Raw genomic sequence first — 16,755 nt, 5'->3', positions numbered from 1 at the left:
CTGGCGCCGTGCGAGGGACGCAGGGCGTTTGGGCATGTCAGAACAAGAGACCGAGGCAAAGCAAAGCGGGATGGGCGAATGAAGATTCGGATGGTGCGTGTGGAGGGAGGAGGCGGGCAAGTGCACCGAAGTCGTGGTGGAGGCGCCGGCTCAAGCGGCCGGCGGGACGGCCGCGCGGGCTGTGTAGGGGAGAGACTTTTGGGCGCTGGGGCCGGTGACGTGGCAGGAGGGTGTCCTGGTTTCCTCTGGGGAGAGGCCTCTTGACCGTTGAGCTTTGGCCTGAGGGCGAGCGCGAGGTGCCGGTCCGGTGGGAGGCCGAGTGAGCTGGAGAGCTGGCGTGTCGGCGAAGGTGGTGGGTGTGCGGGGCGAGGGAGGCGCGGGCAAGGGACGGCGGTGACGGGCAGGCGCGAGAGGAGCGGGCGGTGTGAGGAAGCGAGAGGCGCGCACGGTAGAGACCCGGGAAGGCGGCAGGGAGACGGCTCGAGTGGGTGGGACACCAAAAGGGGGGAGTGTGCTGCATGGGCCGGGAATCGAACCCGGGCCTCCCGCGTGGCAGGCGAGAATTCTACCACTGAACCACCCATGCGCCGCTGCTGGGCCCCCTCCCGCTTCGCCTCAGCGCGTGCTCGCCACCAGCCGCCGCCGCCGCCGCCGCGCCCCACCGCTGCCCGCCGTGCGCCCGGAGCGCTCCTGGAGCGTGGCAGGCGGCGCCGCCCTGCCAGCCTGGGAGAGGGCGGCCCACCTGGAGGAGAGGCGCCGCGCAGGCGGAGGCGCGGGCTGCTGGCGTGGGGGGCGTGCGGGGGGAGGGGGCAGGGGGGTGGGGAGACAGGCCCTGTCGCCTGAGCCTGCGCTCTCCCGGAAATGCCGCTGTCCCCGGGACGAAAACAGCCGCCGGATCCAGCGTGACCGTGCCCCGAGCCCGGGGAGCCGAGGGGCGCGGTGAAGCCACCCCTCCCGCAGCCCCCTTCCTCGGCGGCCTTCTGTGCCTGTGCTGGCCTGGGGAGAAGGAGGACGGGTGCTGGGCCTCTGACTTGAGCGGGGGTGGGGGGGGGATGGGGGGGTGGGGGGGTGGGGGGGTCGGGGCGGGACGACACCGCACGTCTGGTAGAGTGGCCGGTCTGTGCGAGGCTCACTTCCACCGTCTGGCCGCCGGCACTCGCTAGGGATCCCGGGCCGCGGTGTCGCTTTTGAGGCGGGAGGGCTCCAAAGGGAGGGTGGGGGGAGCCCTCTGGCAGAGTGTGTTCCGGGGGGCGTGGCTGCCGGCACCCGGACGTCCAGGTGTGGGGGCGCCGGGCGCACTGGTGTGGTTGCTCGGGCTCGGCAGCAGCTTCCCGCGTGGAGTTGCGTGGGTGGGCTTCGGGATCTGCGAGGTGTCCGTGGAACAGTCTTCTCGGGATCCTCCAGGTACCGAGCCACGCAGGTCCTGTGCCAGGCTCTGGCTCGATCCATTCTGTCTCGCTGAGGCAGGGCCTGAATGGGCCCGAGCGGGCAAGTGCGGAGCGGTAAAGGGCCCAGAGTGAAAAGCCCAGGGAAATTTGACTACGGGTAAGCCCGGGTGCACAGTCGTGCTGGTGGGAAGTTGACGCAGCAATTTGGCGAGGGAATGGAAAGAGCAAGCGTGGGGGCGAGCCCGGGGGCTCCGAGGGACGTGAGGGTGGTGGGAGCAGGGGCACCGATGGAGGCAGAGGCACGGACGGGACGCCGGCACAGCCATTTCTCACACGCGGCAATGCAGGCTGTGGCGGTGTATGGCACGGAAAGCAATTGCTGTTCACCGGGTAGGTGCTAGAGGGTGAATCTGGGTGGCCGCGGCAGGCGGGGGAAAGAAAGAAGAGAGAAGAGAGAAAGAACGCGGGAAAGAAACGGGAAAGAAACAGAGAAAGAGGAAGAGAGAGAGAGAGAGAGAGAGAGAGAGAGAGAGAGAGAGAGAGAGAGAGAGAGAGAGAGAGAGAGAGAGAGAGAGAGAGAGAAACACAGAGAAGAGAGAAGAGAGAGTAAGAGAAAGAGATAAAGAGACCGAGGGAGAGGAAGAAAGAGAGAGAGACAGAAAAAAGGCAGGCAGGCAGGCAGGCAGGCAGGCAGGCAGGCAGGCAGAAATGTCAGAGATTAGGAAGGCAGACTGGCAAATAGGTTGAAGGAGATGAAGAGAAAGACACAAAAAGGAGAAAGACAGAAAGGCAGAAAGGCAGGCAGAAGAGAAGGAGGGGAGGGGGAATGGAGGGAGGGAGGGAGGGAAAGGACGGGGCGCGGCCCAGGTGCTCTGAAGTCCTTCAGTGTACCCTCGGTCTGGCAGGTGGAAGGGGTGTGTGAGGTGGCTTGGGGCACAGCTTGCGGGCAAGGAAGCGGGCAGAAGGTGGAAGGCCCGGGAGCATGGCGAGGGGCGGTTTCTGCTTGGCGGAGGGTGGCGGGAAAGGGTAGGTGAGTGTGAGAAGCCAGCGGTAAGGGTACGTAGGCCCCGCCCCGAGAGGCGGACGGGCTGGCAGGTGGCAGGGGAGTCGGGCTGGTGAAGGGCTCCCCGAGTGGCCAGTCAGCGAGGGCTACCTTCGGAGCTGGTGAGGTAGTGCAGGGCGGTGAGGGTGGTGAAAGGTGGGGAGAGTTGGGGGCCAAAAGGTTGACTCGTGTCAGGAGTGGGATTCGAACCCACGCCTCCAGGGGAGACTGCGACCTGAACGCAGCGCCTTAGACCGCTCGGCCATCCTGACGGTGGGAGCGAGCGCGCTGGCGCCCGCCTGGCTGGGATCGGGCGGCAAGAGCGCTGTCCTCGAGCGTTGGGCCCAAGTGCCTCCCGGCGGGCAGTGGCGGTGCGCGCCGGAGCGGAGCGGCGTGTGGCGGCGGGAGTCGGCAGGGCGCGCGCCCAGCCCATCCTGGCGCGCTTCCTTCCCGCTGCGGCCAGTTGCCCCAGGCGTGTCGCCGGCGTCGGAGGCGAAAGGCCGCGCGGCCCTGCCAGGTTTCAGCACCAGCGGAGTCCCGAGTCGGCAGTGGGGAGTCGGCAGGCGGCTCGGGTCCGGGTCCGGGTCCGGGTCCGGGTCCGGGTCCGGGTCCGGGTCCCAGTCCGGAGTTGGTGGGTGGGTGTCGGTGGTCGGCATCGGGGTGAGGTCCGGGTGAGGGCCGGAGGCTGGTTGGCTGTGGGTGGGGGTGGGGGTGGGCGAGGCAAGGGGCCCGGCGGGCGCGTGCTGGAGCGCCGCCGGGCGTGGGCCCGGGAGGCCCAGAGCAGGGCTGGGCGAGGCTTGCGGGAGAGCGTTGCGCGCAGGGCCCCGGCGCCACCGTCCTCGTTAGTATAGTGGTGAGTATCCCCGCCTGTCACGCGGGAGACCGGGGTTCGATTCCCCGACGGGGAGGCTGCCGCCCTTTTTGGCCCCCGCCACCGCCCTCCAGGCCGCCTCCCGCCCACCGACGACGGCCCTCCTGCTTTCCCGCCCCGCGCCCCGGCGCCCAGGTGCACGGCGCCACCTGCTGCCTGGCCCGCTCCTTCCCGGCCAGGCCAAACGGCAGGGTGGCCCCAGGGACCCCGTCGGCTGCTCACGGCAGCCGGCCGGCGGCCCGCCCCAACGGGGTGTCTCGCCGCGGCCCGCCCGCCCGCCCACCCGGGGTCGCCGAGCCACTCCCTGCCACGCCCAGGCGCCGCCCCCAGCGGCGAGAGGTCTTGGCCGCGCTCAGCTCGGCTCAGCTCGGCAGCCCAACGCGCTGCGCGCCGTGTCCTGGCCGAGCCACGACGACCGCTGGCCACCCGGGCCGTGGGCATGCGCGCCCCGCCGGCAGGCTGCAAGCAGCAGCCGAGGGTCTCCGAGCGCCGGGCTTGGGAGCAGCGCCGAGGCCACGGCCACGGCCGCGGAGCCCGGAGCCCGGAGTCCCAAGGAGCAAAGGCAGCAGCGAGAGCGTCGGCAGAGGCGGCGAGGGGGCCTCCGGGCGCCAGGCGGCCGGGCCGGTCTTGCGGCCGCGTTCGGGAGGCGGGCGGGGCGTGTGGCAGAGGGCCGAGGGCTGAGGCGGGCGGCGGCTAGGCCTCTGGTCGGAGTCCCGGCCCGGCGACTGCGGGCTCCCCGGGCTGTGCAGCGTTGGTGGTATAGTGGTGAGCATAGCTGCCTTCCAAGCAGTTGACCCGGGTTCGATTCCCGGCCAACGCAGCAGCCCAGCCTGACGTTTTGCGGGCGGTGGTGCCGTGGTGCCGTGGTGCCGTGGTGCCGTGGTGCCGTGGTGCCGTGGTGCCGTGGTGCTGTGGTGCCGTGGTGCCAGGGGTCGGGGCAGAAGCTTAGGCAGAAGCGGAGGCGGTGTGGGTGGGTGGGCAGGAGGCGAGCAGTGTTTTGAGGGTGCTGCCAGCAGCCCGCGAGGCAGGCTGCGCCGATGGCGGGAGAGGGGGAGGGCGGCGGGCAGGGCCAAGGCCGAGGCTGGGCGACGCCCGGGCCTGGCGCCAAGGGAGCGCCCGGGGCCCGGGTGGAGGCGCCCAGCCGAGTCCAGGAGGCGGCGGCCGGCCGCGTGGCCCGACGCTCCCTGGTGGTCTAGTGGTTAGGATTCGGCGCTCTCACCGCCGCGGCCCGGGTTCGATTCCCGGTCAGGGAAGCCCTTCTTCTTCTTCGCCCCAGCGCGGCCCCCGCCCGCCTCGCTTTTACCCAAAGCCCATCACTCGCTCCCTGCCGAGCCAGCGGCCGCGCCACGCCCGGGGCACCACCCACCTCATCTCCACGGCCGCCCGCAAGCCCGCTACAATGCCGTCCTTTTCGCCTCCCTTGGCCCGCTCCAGCCTCTTGCCTTTCTCCAGCTTCTCCTTCCCTAGGCTCCCAAGCTTCGCTTCGCTTCGCTCCCGCTCGCCCTCAGCACCCAGCTCCAGCGGCCACGACCGCCTTGACACTCCCCTGGCTATCGGCACCACCTCGCTCGGGCCAGCCCACGTGTTGGCCCTTGGCAGGCCTACGGGCTTCCGCCGGGCCAAAGCTCTGCCTGTGTGGCACCACCTCCACGCCCCCTCCCACCCCGGGGGCGGGGAGGCGCTCGGGGGAGAAGGGTGAGGGCACCCGCACCCAGAACACACCGCCCACCTGCCGGGCCCCGCGGTGCCTGGCATCGCGCCACTCCTGCCAGCCACCGGTCGGGCTGGTGAAGAGGAACCGCAACCCTGTGCGCCCGGGCACCCTGGCCACGGTGGCCTCGAGACGTCGACGCGAACACCCGTGTTGAAATGGCCGAGCGGGCTGTAGGCGGGGGCGGGCGTGCAGGGCAGAAGTAGGAGGCAGCAGATTGGCCAACCAGTGGGGAAGACGAGCTGTCGAGCTGTCGAGTCAAGCCTCCCGCTTCGTCAGGGGCCCGGCTGGGTTCGGGAGAGCGCCGCCACGTCGTGCCGTCTAACGCTGACTCCAGGTGGAAAGAAGTCGACCCACGACCTCCCGCTTGCCACCGCCCACCCGTAAACTCGCGCTCTCTGGCCTTCCTGCCTTACCACCCATCCAAGCGGGCCTGCTTCCCTCCTTGCACCCCTGCACCGCGCTCAGCCCAGCCGTGCTGCTGCTGGAGGGCAGAGTCGGTCAGCAGCCTCCTTGCTGCCCAGACCGCCCCAGCGGCCGCCGCACCGCCCAACTCACTCGAACACCGGCTGGCGGAAGGTTTCCTTTCGGACGTCGGGGGGACGCGCGGTGAGAGGCCCTGCCTGATTCAACGAGCCTCCCTCTCGGCACACAGAAGCTTCCCATCCCCACCGCGAGGTCCCCTGGTGCCCCCTGTGCGGCCATTAGAGGATGTGGGTCTCAGGTGACGGCTAGGGAGGAAACGGGTGGGTGCGCGGAGAGCACTGCACACGGAGCTGGGCAGAGGGCCGGAAAGCGACCAGAGGAGCCCAGCGTGTGCCGAGGGCTGAGAGGTGGCGGTCGGGGTAGAGGGTGGTCACGTGGTCCGCAGGGCTAGGGTGGCCCAGCTAGCTGCCGGTGGGTGGCGAGTGCGGCCGGCGGGTGGCCCGGCGGCTTGGGAGGGGCATCAGGACGATGGGCCGCCGTGCCTGGGGCGGGTGCACGGGCCGTGGCGGGACCGGGTGCGGTGGGCGGGAGCCCGGGACGTCTCAGAGCATAGACGGGGTGGCCAGGGCGGGCGGACGGGCGTTGTCTAGAGCAAGGCGTCTGGGAGAAGCGGCTGGCAGCAAGTGGGCAGCTGGAGGGCGTGGGGGACTTAGAAGAGGGAGGAGAGGGCTCCGGAGAGGATGAGATCCAAGAGCCCATCAGCAGACAGGACCCCCATCGGGTCAGTTGGAGGTGGTGCCCTGGAGGGCCACCAGGCCGAGGGGCGTGAGTCGGGTCGCAGGCAACGGGACCCTGGAGGCAGAGCGCCGCGCGCGAGGGAGACAGGAGGGCGAAGTGGGGAGGGGGCGGGGGAGGGGAGGGGAGGGGCCAGGGAGGGGTCGTGTGGCGTCTGTGCTAGGTGTGCAAGGGGTGGTGAATTGCACGGACCCAGAGGCTTCGGGTTCACTCCCCTGGTCAGTCCAGAGGCAAAGACTTGAGGTGCTTGTCCGCGTGGTCGGGGGGGGGGGTGGGGGGGGCGGGGAGGGTGGGGAGGGCTGGTTCGGGGCGGGGCCGGGCGGGGCGGGGCGGGGCGGGGGCGGGGCCAAGCTGCTGCGGGCCAGGGGCTGGGGCGGGGCTCGGCGGAGCGCGGCCGTGCGCCGCCGGGCAGGGCGTCTGGGCGCCGTGCGAGGGACGCAGGGCGTTTGGGCATGTCAGAACAAGAGACCGAGGCAAAGCAAAGCGGGATGGGCGAATGAAGATTCGGATGGTGCGTGTGGAGGGAGGAGCGGGCAAGTGCACCGAAGTCGTGGTGGAGGCGCCGGCTCAAGCGGCCGGCGGGACGGCCGCGCGGGCTGTGTAGGGGAGAGACTTTTGGGCGCTGGGGCCGGTGACGTGGCAGGAGGGTGTCCTGGTTTCCTCTGGGGAGAGGCCTCTTGACCGTTGAGCTTTGGCCTGAGGGCGAGCGCGAGGTGCCGGTCCGGTGGGAGGCCGAGTGAGCTGGAGAGCTGGCGTGTCGGCGAAGGTGGTGGGTGTGCGGGGCGAGGGAGGCGCGGGCAAGGGACGGCGGTGACGGGCAGGCGCGAGAGGAGCGGGCGGTGTGAGGAAGCGAGAGGCGCGCACGGTAGAGACCCGGGAAGGCGGCAGGAGACGGCTCGAGTGGGTGGGACACCAAAAGGGGGGAGTGTGCTGCATGGGCCGGGAATCGAACCCGGGCCTCCCGCGTGGCAGGCGAGAATTCTACCACTGAACCACCCATGCGCCGCTGCTGGGCCCCCTCCCGCTTCGCCTCAGCGCGTGCTCGCCACCAGCCGCCGCCGCCGCCGCTGCGCCCCCACCGCTGCCCGCCGTGCGCCCGGAGCGCTCCTGGAGCGTGGCAGGCGGCGCCGCCCTGCCAGCCTGGGAGAGGGCGGCCCACCTGGAGGAGAGGCGCCGCGCAGGCGGAGGCGCGGGCTGCTGGCGTGGGGGGCGTGCGGGGGGAGGGGGCAGGGGGGTGGGGGGAGACAGGCCCTGTCGCCTGAGCCTGCGCTCTCCCGGAAATGCCGCTGTCCCCGGGACGAAAACAGCCGCCGGATCCAGCGTGACCGTGCCCCGAGCCCGGGGAGCCGAGGGGCGCGGTGAAGCCACCCCTCCCGCAGCCCCCTTCCTCGGCGGCCTTCTGTGCCTGTGCTGGCCTGGGGAGAAGGAGGACGGGTGCTGGGCCTCTGACTTGAGCGGGGGGTGGGGGGGGGATGGGGGGGTGGGGGGGTGGGGGGGTCGGGGCGGGACGACACCGCACGTCTGGTAGAGTGGCCGGTCTGTGCGAGGCTCACTTCCACCGTCTGGCCGCCGGCACTCGCTAGGGATCCCGGGCCGCGGTGTCGCTTTTGAGGCGGGAGGGCTCCAAAGGGAGGGTGGGGGGAGCCCTCTGGCAGAGTGTGTTCCGGGGGGCGTGGCTGCCGGCACCCGGACGTCCAGGTGTGGGGGCGCCGGGCGCACTGGTGTGGTTGCTCGGGCTCGGCAGCAGCTTCCCGCGTGGAGTTGCGTGGGTGGGCTTCGGGATCTGCGAGGTGTCCGTGGAACAGTCTTCTCGGGATCCTCCAGGTACCGAGCCACGCAGGTCCTGTGCCAGGCTCTGGCTCGATCCATTCTGTCTCGCTGAGGCAGGGCCTGAATGGGCCCGAGCGGGCAAGTGCGGAGCGGTAAAGGGCCCAGAGTGAAAAGCCCAGGGAAATTTGACTACGGGTAAGCCCGGGTGCACAGTCGTGCTGGTGGGAAGTTGACGCAGCAATTTGGCGAGGGAATGGAAAGAGCAAGCGTGGGGGCGAGCCCGGGGGCTCCGAGGGACGTGAGGGTGGTGGGAGCAGGGGCACCGATGGAGGCAGAGGCACGGACGGGACGCCGGCACAGCCATTTCTCACACGCGGCAATGCAGGCTGTGGCGGTGTATGGCACGGAAAGCAATTGCTGTTCACCGGGTAGGTGCTAGAGGGTGAATCTGGGTGGCCGCGGCAGGCGGGGGAAAGAAAGAAGAGAGAAGAGAGAAAGAACGCGGGAAAGAAACGGGAAAGAAACAGAGAAAGAGGAAGAGAGAGAGAGAGAGAGAGAGAGAGAGAGAGAGAGAGAGAGAGAGAGAGAGAGAGAGAGAGAGAGAGAGAGAGAGAGAGAGAACACAGAGAAGAGAGAAGAGAGAGTAAGAGAAAGAGATAAAGAGACCGAGGGAGAGGAAGAAAGAGAGAGAGACAGAAAAAAGGCAGGCAGGCAGGCAGGCAGGCAGGCAGGCAGGCAGGCAGAAATGTCAGAGATTAGGAAGGCAGACTGGCAAATAGGTTGAAGGAGATGAAGAGAAAGACACAAAAAGGAGAAAGACAGAAAGGCAGAAAGGCAGGCAGAAGAGAAGGAGGGGAGGGGGAATGGAGGGAGGGAGGGAGGGAAAGGACGGGGCGCGGCCCAGGTGCTCTGAAGTCCTTCAGTGTACCCTCGGTCTGGCAGGTGGAAGGGGTGTGTGAGGTGGCTTGGGGCACAGCTTGCGGGCAAGGAAGCGGGCAGAAGGTGGAAGGCCCGGGAGCATGGCGAGGGGCGGTTTCTGCTTGGCGGAGGGTGGCGGGAAAGGGTAGGTGAGTGTGAGAAGCCAGCGGTAAGGGTACGTAGGCCCCGCCCCGAGAGGCGGACGGGCTGGCAGGTGGCAGGGGAGTCGGGCTGGTGAAGGGCTCCCCGAGTGGCCAGTCAGCGAGGGCTACCTTCGGAGCTGGTGAGGTAGTGCAGGGCGGTGAGGGTGGTGAAAGGTGGGGAGAGTTGGGGGCCAAAAGGTTGACTCGTGTCAGGAGTGGGATTCGAACCCACGCCTCCAGGGGAGACTGCGACCTGAACGCAGCGCCTTAGACCGCTCGGCCATCCTGACGGTGGGAGCGAGCGCGCTGGCGCCCGCCTGGCTGGGATCGGGCGGCAAGAGCGCTGTCCTCGAGCGTTGGGCCCAAGTGCCTCCCGGCGGGCAGTGGCGGTGCGCGCCGGAGCGGAGCGGCGTGTGGCGGCGGGAGTCGGCAGGGCGCGCGCCCAGCCCGTCCTGGCGCGCTTCCTTCCCGCTGCGGCCAGTTGCCCCAGGCGTGTCGCCGGCGTCGGAGGCGAGAGGCCGCGCGGCCCTGCCAGGTTTCAGCACCAGCGGAGTCCCGAGTCGGCAGTGGGGAGTCGGCAGGCGGCTCGGGTCCGGGTCCGGGTCCGGGTCCGGGTCCGGGTCCGGGTCCGGGTCCCAGTCCGGAGTTGGTGGGTGGGTGTCGGTGGTCGGCATCGGGGTGAGGTCCGGGTGAGGGCCGGAGGCTGGTTGGCTGTGGGTGGGGGTGGGGGTGGGCGAGGCAAGGGGCCCGGCGGGCGCGTGCTGGAGCGCCGCCGGGCGTGGGCCCGGGAGGCCCAGAGCAGGGCTGGGCGAGGCTTGCGGGAGAGCGTTGCGCGCAGGGCCCCGGCGCCACCGTCCTCGTTAGTATAGTGGTGAGTATCCCCGCCTGTCACGCGGGAGACCGGGGTTCGATTCCCCGACGGGGAGGCTGCCGCCCTTTTTGGCCCCCGCCACCGCCCTCCAGGCCGCCTCCCGCCCACCGACGACGGCCCGCCTGCTTTCCCGCCCCGCGCCCCGGCGCCCAGGTGCACGGCGCCACCTGCTGCCTGGCCCGCTCCTTCCCGGCCAGGCCAAACGGCAGGGTGGCCCCAGGGACCCCGTCGGCTGCTCACGGCAGCCGGCCGGCGGCCCGCCCCAACGGGGTGTCTCGCCGCGGCCCGCCCGCCCGCCCACCCGGGGTCGCCGAGCCACTCCCTGCCACGCCCAGGCGCCGCCCCCAGCGGCGAGAGGTCTTGGCCGCGCTCAGCTCGGCTCAGCTCGGCAGCCCAACGCGCTGCGCGCCGTGTCCTGGCCGAGCCACGACGACCGCTGGCCACCCGGGCCGTGGGCATGCGCGCCCCGCCGGCAGGCTGCAAGCAGCAGCCGAGGGTCTCCGAGCGCCGGGCTTGGGAGCAGCGCCGAGGCCACGGCCACGGCCGCGGAGCCCGGAGCCCGGAGTCCCAAGGAGCAAAGGCAGCAGCGAGAGCGTCGGCAGAGGCGGCGAGGGGGCCTCCGGGCGCCAGGCGGCCGGGCCGGTCTTGCGGCCGCGTTCGGGAGGCGGGCGGGGCGTGTGGCAGAGGGCCGAGGGCTGAGGCGGGCGGCGGCTAGGCCTCTGGTCGGAGTCCCGGCCCGGCGACTGCGGGCTCCCCGGGCTGTGCAGCGTTGGTGGTATAGTGGTGAGCATAGCTGCCTTCCAAGCAGTTGACCCGGGTTCGATTCCCGGCCAACGCAGCAGCCCAGCCTGACGTTTTGCGGGCGGTGGTGCCGTGGTGCCGTGGTGCCGTGGTGCCGTGGTGCCGTGGTGCCGTGGTGCCGTGGTGCCAGGGGTCGGGGCAGAAGCTTAGGCAGAAGCGGAGGCGGTGTGGGTGGGTGGGCAGGAGGCGAGCAGTGTTTTGAGGGTGCTGCCAGCAGCCCGCGAGGCAGGCTGCGCCGATGGCGGGAGAGGGGGAGGGCGGCGGGCAGGGCCAAGGCCGAGGCTGGGCGACGCCCGGGCCTGGCGCCAAGGGAGCGCCCGGGGCCCGGGTGGAGGCGCCCAGCCGAGTCCAGGAGGCGGCGGCCGGCCGCGTGGCCCGACGCTCCCTGGTGGTCTAGTGGTTAGGATTCGGCGCTCTCACCGCCGCGGCCCGGGTTCGATTCCCGGTCAGGGAAGCCCTTCTTCTTCTTCGCCCCAGCGCGGCCCCCGCCCGCCTCGCTTTTACCCAAAGCCCATCACTCGCTCCCTGCCGAGCCAGCGGCCGCGCCACGCCCGGGGCACCACCCACCTCATCTCCACGGCCGCCCGCAAGCCCGCTACAATGCCGTCCTTTTCGCCTCCCTTGGCCCGCTCCAGCCTCTTGCCTTTCTCCAGCTTCTCCTTCCCTAGGCTCCCAAGCTTCGCTTCGCTTCGCTCCCGCTCGCCCTCAGCACCCAGCTCCAGCGGCCACGACCGCCTTGACACTCCCCTGGCTATCGGCACCACCTCGCTCGGGCCAGCCCACGTGTTGGCCCTTGGCAGGCCTACGGGCTTCCGCCGGGCCAAAGCTCTGCCTGTGTGGCACCACCTCCACGCCCCCTCCCACCCCGGGGGCGGGGAGGCGCTCGGGGGAGAAGGGTGAGGGCACCCGCACCCAGAACACACCGCCCACCTGCCGGGCCCCGCGGTGCCTGGCATCGCGCCACTCCTGCCAGCCACCGGTCGGGCTGGTGAAGAGGAACCGCAACCCTGTGCGCCCGGGCACCCTGGCCACGGTGGCCTCGAGACGTCGACGCGAACACCCGTGTTGAAATGGCCGAGCGGGCTGTAGGCGGGGGCGGGCGTGCAGGGCAGAAGTAGGAGGCAGCAGATTGGCCAACCAGTGGGGAAGACGAGCTGTCGAGCTGTCGAGTCAAGCCTCCCGCTTCGTCAGGGGCCCGGCTGGGTTCGGGAGAGCGCCGCCACGTCGTGCCGTCTAACGCTGACTCCAGGTGGAAAGAAGTCGACCCACGACCTCCCGCTTGCCACCGCCCACCCGTAAACTCGCGCTCTCTGGCCTTCCTGCCTTACCACCCATCCAAGCGGGCCTGCTTCCCTCCTTGCACCCCTGCACCGCGCTCAGCCCAGCCGTGCTGCTGCTGGAGGGCAGAGTCGGTCAGCAGCCTCCTTGCTGCCCAGACCGCCCCAGCGGCCGCCGCACCGCCCAACTCACTCGAACACCGGCTGGCGGAAGGTTTCCTTTCGGACGTCGGGGGGACGCGCGGTGAGAGGCCCTGCCTGATTCAACGAGCCTCCCTCTCGGCACACAGAAGCTTCCCATCCCCACCGCGAGGTCCCCTGGTGCCCCCTGTGCGGCCATTAGAGGATGTGGGTCTCAGGTGACGGCTAGGGAGGAAACGGGTGGGTGCGCGGAGAGCACTGCACACGGAGCTGGGCAGAGGGCCGGAAAGCGACCAGAGGAGCCCAGCGTGTGCCGAGGGCTGAGAGGTGGCGGTCGGGGTAGAGGGTGGTCACGTGGTCCGCAGGGCTAGGGTGGCCCAGCTAGCTGCCGGTGGGTGGCGAGTGCGGCCGGCGGGTGGCCCGGCGGCTTGGGAGGGGCGTCAGGACGATGGGCCGCCGTGCCTGGGGCGGGTGCACGGGCCGTGGCGGGACCGGGTGCGGTGGGCGGGAGCCCGGGACGTCTCAGAGCATAGACGGGGTGGCCAGGGCGGGCGGACGGGCGTTGTCTAGAGCAAGGCGTCTGGGAGAAGCGGCTGGCAGCAAGTGGGCAGCTGGAGGGCGTGGGGGACTTAGAAGAGGGAGGAGAGGGCTCCGGAGAGGATGAGATCCAAGAGCCCATCAGCAGACAGGACCCCCATCGGGTCAGTTGGAGGTGGTGCCCTGGAGGGCCACCAGGCCGAGGGGCGTGAGTCGGGTCGCAGGCAACGGGACCCTGGAGGCAGAGCGCCGCGCGCGAGGGAGACAGGAGGGCGAAGTGGGGAGGGGGCGGGGGAGGGGAGGGGAGGGGCCAGGGAGGGGTCGTGTGGCGTCTGTGCTAGGTGTGCAAGGGGTGGTGAATTGCACGGACCCAGAGGCTTCGGGTTCACTCCCCTGGTCAGTCCAGAGGCAAAGACTTGAGGTGCTTGTCCGCGTGGTCGGGGGGGGGGGGTGGGGGGGGGCGGGGAGGGTGGGGAGGGCTGGTTCGGGGCGGGGCCGGGCGGGGCGGGGCGGGGCGGGGGCGGGGCCAAGCTGCTGCGGGCCAGGGGCTGGGGCGGGGGCTCGGCGGAGCGCGGCCGTGCGCCGCCGGGCAGGGCGTCTGGGCGCCGTGCGAGGGACGCAGGGCGTTTGGGCATGTCAGAACAAGAGACCGAGGCAAAGCAAAGCGGGATGGGCGAATGAAGATTCGGATGGTGCGTGTGGAGGGAGGAGCGGGCAAGTGCACCGAAGTCGTGGTGGAGGCGCCGGCTCAAGCGGCCGGCGGGACGGCCGCGCGGGCTGTGTAGGGGAGAGACTTTTGGGCGCTGGGGCCGGTGACGTGGCAGGAGGGTGTCCTGGTTTCCTCTGGGGAGAGGCCTCTTGACCGTTGAGCTTTGGCCTGAGGGCGAGCGCGAGGTGCCGGTCCGGTGGGAGGCCGAGTGAGCTGGAGAGCTGGCGTGTCGGCGAAGGTGGTGGTGTGTGCGGGGCGAGGGAGGCGCGGGCAAGGGACGGCGGTGACGGGCAGGCGCGAGAGGAGCGGGCGGTGTGAGGAAGCGAGAGGCGCGCACGGTAGAGACCCGGGAAGGCGGCAGGAGACGGCTCGAGTGGGTGGGACACCAAAAGGGGGGAGTGTGCTGCATGGGCCGGGAATCGAACCCGGGCCTCCCGCGTGGCAGGCGAGAATTCTACCACTGAACCACCCATGCGCCGCTGCTGGGCCCCCTCCCGCTTCGCCTCAGCGCGTGCTCGCCACCAGCCGCCGCCGCCGCCGCCGCGCCCCCACCGCTGCCCGCCGTGCGCCCGGAGCGCTCCTGGAGCGTGGCAGGCGGCGCCGCCCTGCCAGCCTGGGAGAGGGCGGCCCACCTGGAGGAGAGGCGCCGCGCAGGCGGAGGCGCGGGCTGCGGGCGTGGGGGGCGTGCGGGGGGAGGGGGCAGGGGGGTGGGGAGACAGGCCCTGTCGCCTGAGCCTGCGCTCTCCCGGAAATGCCGCTGTCCCCGGGACGAAAACAGCCGCCGGATCCAGCGTGACCGTGCCCCGAGCCCGGGGAGCCGAGGGGCGCGGTGAAGCCACCCCTCCCGCAGCCCCCTTCCTCGGCGGCCTTCTGTGCCTGTGCTCGCCCCGGGGGATTGAACCTCTGTCCAGTGTCTTCTCGAGTCGTGATGAGAGGCACAGTGGGTAGTCCATGTTTCAAATATATCGTATACATTTTAAATTATATTCGAATGTGTCTTTAAGTGCTTTAATTACTTTCAGAAAATTGTGCTATCATCAGCAACATCCATTTTCATGACTTTTCCATTTTTGTATTTAGAAACTCTTTGCCTTATCGCCCCAATTGTCTCCTCTTCCCCAGTCCCTGCTATCCTGTATGATAGGATCTGAATGTCTCTATATCTTTTTTCTCATTATTTCATGTAAGTGGAATTATACATAAACTTTCTTGTCTTTCTTACTGCACTCAACATGATATCTTCAGAGTTTATTCATGTTGTTGTATATATGAGGACTTTATTCCTTCTTATTTGTGATTGACATTCCATACCTAGGTATAGTGGCAAAAACAGCATCGTACTGGTTTAAAGACAGAAACATAAACTGATAGAGCCAAACTGATGGTTCAGAAACAGACCCTCACAGGTAAGGTCAAGTGATTTTTGACTAGTCTGTCAAAACCACACAGCTCAGGCAGAACAGTCCATTCAACAAATGGTGCTGATGAAAGCGGATGTCCATAGCCAAAAGAAGTACAAAGGACCCCTATCTCACATCTTATCCAAAAATTAACTCAAAATAATTTTAAAAACCTTAAAATAAAAGCAAGAAACTTAAAGCTTCAAGAAGAAATTGTAGGAAAATACCTTCAAGACCTGGTGGTAGGTGGTGGATTCTTAAAGACGATAAGAGGAGGATTGAGAAGGACTACTGATGTTTAATGTATGTAGAAGTTTTAATTAGCTTTACTGCAAAAGTGTGGAAATGTATAGAGTGAATGGTAACAAATAGTAACAACTGGTTTATAAATGGGATGTAGCTGAAAATGGTAGTCTAATATGTAAATGCCAGTTGACAGAATGCTAGAGAATAATCTAGGGACTGAATAGCACAGTAAACCAAGAAGTGGATGAGAACTGTGGTTGATGGTACAGATGCAGGAGTGTCCTTTCTGAGCTAGAGCAAATGTACATCACTATTGCAGGGTGGTGAGAATGTGGAGAAGTATGGGAAAGATACAAATGAAGTGACCTATGGACTGTGGTTAGCAGCAATAATATAATATTCTTTCATCTATTCCAAATATGTACTGTGTTCATAATGGGGCAGTTTGGAAAATGTGTGCCAAATGTACACCATGGACTCGGTAACAATCAGATAATATTATCTTATCTGTAACAAATGTTCCGCCACAGTGTAGTGTGTTGATAGATGGGTGTTGTTTGGGAATTCTGCACAGGTGCATGATTGTTTTATAAGCTTACAATTTCTGTCATAAAAAATATATTTTAAAAATAATAATAGGGTGGTTTGGGAGGAAAATAGACAAAATGTAAGATAAGGACTATAATTAGTAATAAGATTTTGACAATATTCTTTCATAATTTGTAACAAATGTCTCATGACAATGCTAGGTGTTGGTGGAAGGTTGATGTATGGGACTCCTGTATGATGTTATGCATATTTGCTTTGTAAGTTCACAACTTTGACCTTACACTTATTGTTTTGTATGTTCATATATAAATGATATAAAGATAATAATAATAGGATAGGTTGGGGGAAAATTCTTTGGGTAGCAGTATTATTTTGATGATACTGTTTAATCATTAGTTAAAAATGTTTAACAGCAATGCAAGTTATTGGTGGTAGGGTGAGTTATGAAAGTCCTGTATGATGTTATATATGTTTGTTTTGTAAGTTCACAACTACTACTATACACTTACTGTTTATGTATGTTTATGTATGAGTTATATACTTTGACAATTTAAAAAAAAAATTCTAGTTGAACTAATTTTACGTTATATAACTAATAAACTATAAATAATTATATACTAGTGATCTCTATGGAAAACCTTGGAACATTTGATTAGGGGCGTTTTTGTAGGAAGAAGTAGGGGGGAGTTCAAACTACCCGGGTCTCCTTGGTCCTCCTTGTTTTGCCTCCCCAAGGAATATTTAGTACTCCCCGTTGTTACCTTTAGATATATTCAGGGAAAGATTTGGAACTCACTGCCATATTTAAGTCATCTTTAAATAAATTCAGAAAAAGAGGTGAAACTGGGCTTTGTTCAAAGAGGTTAGCTGAAATGTGTACGTCAGGCAGCCTCCCAAAAAGTGATCTCTGCTTCTTCAAATAAGCAGTGAGTTTTTCTCTCAACATCCTTCACCCTCACCGCATTTCCCATTCCCTCAAGCCAATGGAGAGTTTGGTTTTATTGGTGTTTGGGTCTCAAATTTGGGAGAAAGAGGCAGTTGCTATTCGCTAGTGCTAAGGAATTGGGAAAGAAGCGTGGACCTGAGTGTCTCAAGGTGAGAATGGACGGGAATGTTTTCGTTTTTTTACTTTTACAGTCACACAACTCAGGCCTATTTGA

The 16,755-nt window shown here is 65.8% G+C and overlaps 11 non-coding genes across 11 annotated transcripts; 6 read left to right on the top strand and 5 right to left on the bottom strand.

Moving 5' to 3' along the window:
* Positions 1-515: 515 nt before the first annotated feature.
* TRNAG-GCC (transfer RNA glycine (anticodon GCC)) lies at positions 516-586 on the bottom strand. Its single transcript has one exon. It is a non-coding gene; the product is annotated as a tRNA-Gly (tRNA).
* A 2,033-nt stretch (positions 587-2,619) lies between these two features.
* Positions 2,620-2,702, bottom strand: TRNAL-CAG (transfer RNA leucine (anticodon CAG)). The gene has a single exon. It is a non-coding gene; the product is annotated as a tRNA-Leu (tRNA).
* Positions 2,703-3,266: 564 nt separating this feature from the next.
* TRNAD-GUC (transfer RNA aspartic acid (anticodon GUC)) lies at positions 3,267-3,338 on the top strand. Its single transcript has one exon. It is a non-coding gene; the product is annotated as a tRNA-Asp (tRNA).
* Positions 3,339-4,049: 711 nt separating this feature from the next.
* Positions 4,050-4,121, top strand: TRNAG-UCC (transfer RNA glycine (anticodon UCC)). The gene has a single exon. It is a non-coding gene; the product is annotated as a tRNA-Gly (tRNA).
* A 361-nt stretch (positions 4,122-4,482) lies between these two features.
* On the top strand, positions 4,483-4,554 carry TRNAE-CUC (transfer RNA glutamic acid (anticodon CUC)). Its single transcript has one exon. It is a non-coding gene; the product is annotated as a tRNA-Glu (tRNA).
* A 2,610-nt stretch (positions 4,555-7,164) lies between these two features.
* On the bottom strand, positions 7,165-7,235 carry TRNAG-GCC (transfer RNA glycine (anticodon GCC)). The gene has a single exon. It is a non-coding gene; the product is annotated as a tRNA-Gly (tRNA).
* Positions 7,236-9,271: 2,036 nt separating this feature from the next.
* On the bottom strand, positions 9,272-9,354 carry TRNAL-CAG (transfer RNA leucine (anticodon CAG)). The gene has a single exon. It is a non-coding gene; the product is annotated as a tRNA-Leu (tRNA).
* A 564-nt stretch (positions 9,355-9,918) lies between these two features.
* On the top strand, positions 9,919-9,990 carry TRNAD-GUC (transfer RNA aspartic acid (anticodon GUC)). Its single transcript has one exon. It is a non-coding gene; the product is annotated as a tRNA-Asp (tRNA).
* A 711-nt stretch (positions 9,991-10,701) lies between these two features.
* TRNAG-UCC (transfer RNA glycine (anticodon UCC)) lies at positions 10,702-10,773 on the top strand. The gene has a single exon. It is a non-coding gene; the product is annotated as a tRNA-Gly (tRNA).
* Positions 10,774-11,118: 345 nt separating this feature from the next.
* On the top strand, positions 11,119-11,190 carry TRNAE-CUC (transfer RNA glutamic acid (anticodon CUC)). The gene has a single exon. It is a non-coding gene; the product is annotated as a tRNA-Glu (tRNA).
* Positions 11,191-13,804: 2,614 nt separating this feature from the next.
* TRNAG-GCC (transfer RNA glycine (anticodon GCC)) lies at positions 13,805-13,875 on the bottom strand. The gene has a single exon. It is a non-coding gene; the product is annotated as a tRNA-Gly (tRNA).
* Between the last annotated feature and the right edge of the window lie 2,880 nt (positions 13,876-16,755).

Source organism: Dasypus novemcinctus, chromosome 13 (assembly GCF_030445035.2).
Source record: "Dasypus novemcinctus isolate mDasNov1 chromosome 13, mDasNov1.1.hap2, whole genome shotgun sequence".
Classification (NCBI taxonomy): domain Eukaryota; kingdom Metazoa; phylum Chordata; class Mammalia; order Cingulata; family Dasypodidae; genus Dasypus; species Dasypus novemcinctus.
The sequence above is the reverse complement of the archived record's forward strand: the minus strand, read 5'-3'. Positions and strand labels throughout refer to the sequence as shown.